This window comes from Triticum aestivum, chromosome 3B (assembly GCF_018294505.1).
Source record: "Triticum aestivum cultivar Chinese Spring chromosome 3B, IWGSC CS RefSeq v2.1, whole genome shotgun sequence".
In the NCBI taxonomy this organism is placed as follows: Eukaryota; Viridiplantae; Streptophyta; class Magnoliopsida; order Poales; family Poaceae; genus Triticum; species Triticum aestivum.
In genome coordinates, this window is record NC_057801.1 from 687,586,336 (window position 1) to 687,591,956 (window position 5,621).

The 5,621-nt window shown below is 53.6% G+C and overlaps 1 pseudogene; it reads left to right on the plus strand.

The window, feature by feature from the left end:
- The first annotated feature begins 362 nt into the window (after positions 1 to 362).
- LOC123067704 (protein ENHANCED PSEUDOMONAS SUSCEPTIBILITY 1-like) overlaps positions 363 to 5,621 on the plus strand; it is an 8,038-nt pseudogene continuing 2,779 nt past the window's right edge.

The window sequence follows — 5,621 nt, forward strand, 5'->3', positions numbered from 1 at the left end:
CCGCTGACAGCGCACCCCACGACCCCGCCTACGCATACTCGCCGGCCGTGGCTGTGGGGCCTCAACGACGGCGAGGCGAGGCCGGCAGACGGGAGCGCCACCGCGCCGCGTGCTCCTCGGCGGCCACGACTTTTTTGACTCGGGGTGGTGTGCGGGCGTGGTAGGCCAGGAGAGAAAAGGAGGAGAGAGAGAGGGGGTGGGTGGGCGGGTATGTGGGCCAATGACAGACCGGCTAGGGTGGGACACGCCCCGGACAAGGACAATGCAGAGAGCGTCCGCTCGTGTCCGTTTCAGACCCAAAACCATCCCAACTTTGGTCCCAGGATGGGGCAAAGCGGACAAAAAACGGATGTTTTTTTAGGATGGGGTCGTGCGCTGGGTTGTCTGACATGTCCGTTTTACCTCAAACGGACGTATGCGGACAAAATGGGGTCGCCCGGTGGAGTTGGCCTAATCCTGCCCAAGCCTATACCGCCGGAGGTGAGGTGAGCAGCCTCGCCGACACACTCGCCTCCTCCCTTGCACGCGCCCTGGGACGGTACTACCACCTCGCCGGCCGGCTCGCCGTCGAGGAGCACGGCGAGCGGACCATCATCGGGGAAGGCGCCGAGATCGTCCACGCGGCGGTGCCCGGCGTGGCGGTTGCAGACATCGTCGGCTCGGTGTACACCCCGTCGTCGGTGGTCTGGGCATTTTTTCCGTTGAACGGCCTCCATGGCACGGACGTGGCCATCGTGTCGCTCCCCGTGCTGTGGGCGCAGGTCACCGAGCTCACCGACGGCATCTTTATTGGCATGTCCATGAACCACTCTGTCGGCGACGGCACCTCCTTCTGGGATTTGTTCAACGCATGGTCGGTGCCACATATGTTTGCATACATGAGAGCTCGAGAAAAGCTGGAGACTAGTTATATATACTACTAGATGTAGAGATTGGAAATGCAAATGTTAACTTATATATTATTTGCAATTGGGCCCAGTATTGTTTGCAACCAGATACAACAGCATGAAAATTGTGCTCTTACTTATGCATTATTTGTTTGATATCGATGCTCATTGATTACAGCATTAGGTAAGCCTAATCTTGAAATATATATTAGTTTTTTTATTCCAGGAACTGTATAATGGTAGTGAACATCAGTTTTTGTCAAGGTGAGATACATGAACATCAGCATTTTCCCTGTTTGCATTTTTTTGCTCTGTTTCAGTTTCAGGACCTGAAACCCTGCATGCTTGTTTCTTTTCCTTGAATAATCAAAACAGCAGGTTAACCAGTAAAATGCATTTAATTTCCACAAAAGCTAGCTAACTTATATACATATTGTAGTTTAAGTCAGAGCTTGCAAACTTTCTTATGAGTTTAGTTTGGCAGTGAAGTTCTTTTTTAGAAGATGAGATACATAGCAGTCGGAGACAACTTCCTGTTCTTCTCTCGAATATATTCTAATTTCATCCATTGGCTAAATATCGTACACCTTATTCATATGCAGAACCTTCGTTCAATATATCTGGAGACCCTCGGCATCAGTAGCAGTATATTTGGAGACCCTCAGCATCGGCATCCGCAGCAGTATTAAACCCAGAAGATCAAGCTTTTTGTACAAGCGACGAAGCGTCTGAAGCCTTTTGTATATTATCAGTCACTTTCATATCAGGAGTCGCCTGATTTAGCTGTAGTAGTTAATTGAATTCTTGCTATCTTGTTGAATTTAGCTGTACTAATTCGTGCCACTTACCTTCTGCAGTAATATGTTTTAACATTGTTGAGTTTACTGAATCAGCAATTGAGCATAATGTTTCAGAAATCAAAGGGTTCTCTTGCTGCTGTACATACTACTAGTTTGCTGAATGAGTACACTGTTGTGCGCACATTGCTGTCCTGAAAGGCTGAAACAAGCAGCTTACTGTGATACATGTGGCTCTTGTAGTCTTGTGATGAATTTTGTGACTGTACAATGTTGGGACGGAACTGTACAGTACATGTGCCTGGCGGGTCTTTGCGGTCACATGCGGGCTGCCGCATTGTCCGCTTAATAATTATGCGGCTTGAGGCGGGCAGCCGCGTTGGCCCGCTAAACCAGTTGGCTCCCGCTTTGGCGTCCGGCGGGCAGCCGCAACCCGCCCCGCTTGCACCCTGACTCGGTGGTCAACCGAGGCGACAAACTCATGGGTGAGATGGTCTCCACGCCGGCGCGGGTGCGCTGGAGGTGGTTCGTCGACACGAGCCCCCTGTCGATCCCCATTCCTTCCAGCAAGCTGCAGCAGGTCGTCCACCAGAGGTTGGAGCCCCCGCCGGTGCGAGAAGGCTTCTTCACCTTCTCCGCGGCGAACGTCAAGAAGCTCAAGGCTAGGGCGAACGACGAGATGGCCGGCGGCGCCACCATGTCGTCGCTCCAGGCCGTGCTTGCGCACCTCTGGCTGGCAGCGTCCCGAGCCCGACGCCTCCCGCCGGGGCAGGAGATGTTCTGAGCCATGATCGTCGGGTGCCGGGGGCGCATGAGCGGCATCCTGCCGGACTACTTGGGAAACGCCATAGAGATCCGCGTAGCCTGCTGCACCGTCGGTGAGATCCTGGACAAGGGGCTGGGCTGGACGGCGTGGCAGCTGAACCGCGCCGTGGGGTCGTTCGACGAGGCGGCCGTGCAGGAGTGGTTGGATCACTGGCCCCGGGAACCCACGATTTTTTTTCACCGGAACTCGTCGTTTTCATCTGGTGGCGGGGCGCTGGCAATCTCGAGCTCGCCGCGGTTCGACGTGTTCGGGAACGACTTCGGGTGGGGGAAGCCGGTGGGTGTCCAGAGCGGCTCCTGTTGCTGTCAAGGCGATCGAGAGGAACGAGAGAGAGAGATCAGAGAGAGATGAAGCGAGCTGTTTTTGCGCCGGGCGGACTCCCCAGCTTTTCCGTAGTTCTATTCATCTGATTATTGTGTTTACAAACAACCTAGCTAACTAACCCGGCCAGCCCGCTGCGATCCGAAGTTGTCGCGCCATCCCACCACCTCCATAGCGCTAGCTTGCCACGCTGACCGGGAAAACCAGAACAGAAAACAAAATGGGGCGATCGTGCAAAGACTCGGCCCGCTCTTCTCTACTTCTACGTGCATGCTGCATGTGGACATCACATCAGCAGCCATGCATTGCTTATTCTAATCAAAGCAAACTAGTACTAGCACACACTCACGTGTGATGGAGCTTAGGTTAACAATTCTCCCCCTTAAGCTCCATTCCCCTTGCTAATCTCCCTGATGCCCAGCCTCTGCCGCATTTCAACATGTCTCACACGACCCAAAGCCTTTGTCAGTATGTCAGCAAGTTGATCATTAGTACCAACATGATCAATCTCCAACTGTTTCTCCTCCACACACTCCCGTATGAAGTGATACTTCACATCTATGTGCTTGCTTCTGTCATGGTGGATGGGATTCTTTGCCAGTGCAATTGCTGATTTGTTGTCCACCAGAAGTTTGAACTTGATTGGCGCTTCGCCCTTCATCTCAACAAGCAGATGGCTCAGCCAAAGACCTTGACAAGTTGCTGCCCCAGCTGCCACATATTCCGCCTCACACGAGCTCATAGTAACTACCTTTTGTTTCTGCGAGGTCCATGAGATGGGATTGCCGCCGAAGAAGAACACCTGACTACAAGTGCTTCTTCTGTCCCCAAGGTCACCGACGTGGTCACTGTCACTGTAACCGAGCAGTCCACCAGCTCCTCCTCGTGCGTAGCTGCAGCCATAGCTGAGCGTGCCCTGAACATACCGCAGAATCTGCTTTACAGCCGTCCAGTGAGTCATTGTCGGCCTCTCCATGAACCTGCTCACCAAGCCCACTGAATAAGTGATGTCAGGCCTCGTGTGAGTTAAGTACCTCAGGCTGCCAATGATGCTGCGGTAGAGAGAGGGATCAAAAGGCTTGGCTTCATCTTCCTTTTTCAGCTTGAGTCTGCATTCCATTGGAGTGTGACAACTGTTGCAGCCAGTCATTCCGGCCAGCTCAAGAATCTTCTCCGCATAGCTGCGCTGGCTCAATGTGATCGAACCCTCAGACTGAGCTACCTCAATCCCCAGGTAGTAGCTTAGCAGACCCATATCGCTTATCTTAAAGAGCTGCTGCATTTGACCCTTGAACTAAATAATGTCATCTTTGCTGGTGCCTGTAATTATCAGGTCGTCGACGTACACTCCCACAAGCAAGTATGAGTGTGCATCACCTCTCATGTAGACAACATCCTCTAGGGGGCTTCTGGTGAATCCAAGTGTACTTAGTGTCTCGTCAAGCTTTGCATACCAAGCCCTTGGAGCTTGACGCAGACCATAGAGTGCTTTATTCAGCTTCAACACTTGATTTTCCTTCCCAGCAATGACATAGCCTGGCGGTTGTCCCACGTACACCTCCTCTGAGAGATCACCATTCAGAAAGGCTGATTTCACATCCATATGGTGCACCTCCCACTCGGGATGAGCAGCCAGGGCAAGGAAGATACGAACAGTTTCCATTCTTGCAACGGGAGCAAATACCTCTTCGAAGTCAATGCCTTCTCTCTGCCCATAGCCCTTTGCCACTAAGCGTGCTTTGTGTTTGATCACATTGCCGTCAGGATCACGCTTCACTTTGTAGACCCACTTGAGCCCAATCGCCTTATGCCCACGAGGAAGAGTGGCGAGCTCCCAAGTGCAGCTCTCAGCAATGGAGTCCATCTCAGCGTCCATGGCACCTTTCCACGCAGCGTCGGACAGTGCGTCATTGACATTCGCTGGCTCCTCAGTGCTCAGCAGACAGAGCAGCATGGCCTCGCGCACTGCCTCTCCCTCCGTCTCATCAAGAACGCAGGAGACGTGCTGATACCGGATGTTTCTGGTGTCCACATCACGTTGGTTCTCATCGTGGCTTGGTGGCGTGGCCCAGCGGATCTCCCGCCTAGCAAGCGGTGTCTCCAACTCGGTTTGAGGTGAGCTGAGTGCACTCGACTCGGGTGAGGAGCAGCTCGCACTCCCCTCTGATGTGAGCTGCGTGGGGGATGCCGCTGATGGTGCTGGTGCCGGGGTCTTAGGATTGGCTCGCGGCAAGGACGTCGGTGCTGCCGTGCCACTATCCAGCTCGTGCACGCCATGCGTCGTGGTGTAAACCACGCTGAAGGTTGCCAGAGTCGTCATGCCCGCGCCCGCGCTCTGGGCGCTCCACGTCCACGGCCTGCTTTCCTCGAAGACCACGTCCCGCGTGATCTGCACCTTCTTCATCGCTGGATTATACACTCTGTAGGCTTCGACCCCTCCTTGTAGCCAACGAAAACCATTGGCGTTGAACAATCACTCAGCTTGTTGGTCCCCGGCCCAACCTTCTTGACATTAACCGTGCACCCAAACGCGCGCAAATGATGCACGCTGGGTTTACGGCCGTGCCACGCCTCATATGGGGTGTCACCATCCAGGCTGCGTGTAAGGGCTCGGTTCAGTATGTAGACGGCCGTCTTGACAGCTTCCGCCGAGAAGTATGCCGGCATGGACATGCTCTTCAACATGCATCTGGCCATCTCTACCACGGTTTGATTCCGCCGCTCTACCACACCATTTTGCTGAGGTGAGTAAGGAGCCGTGGTGTAGTGCTTGACACCGATCTCCTTGCA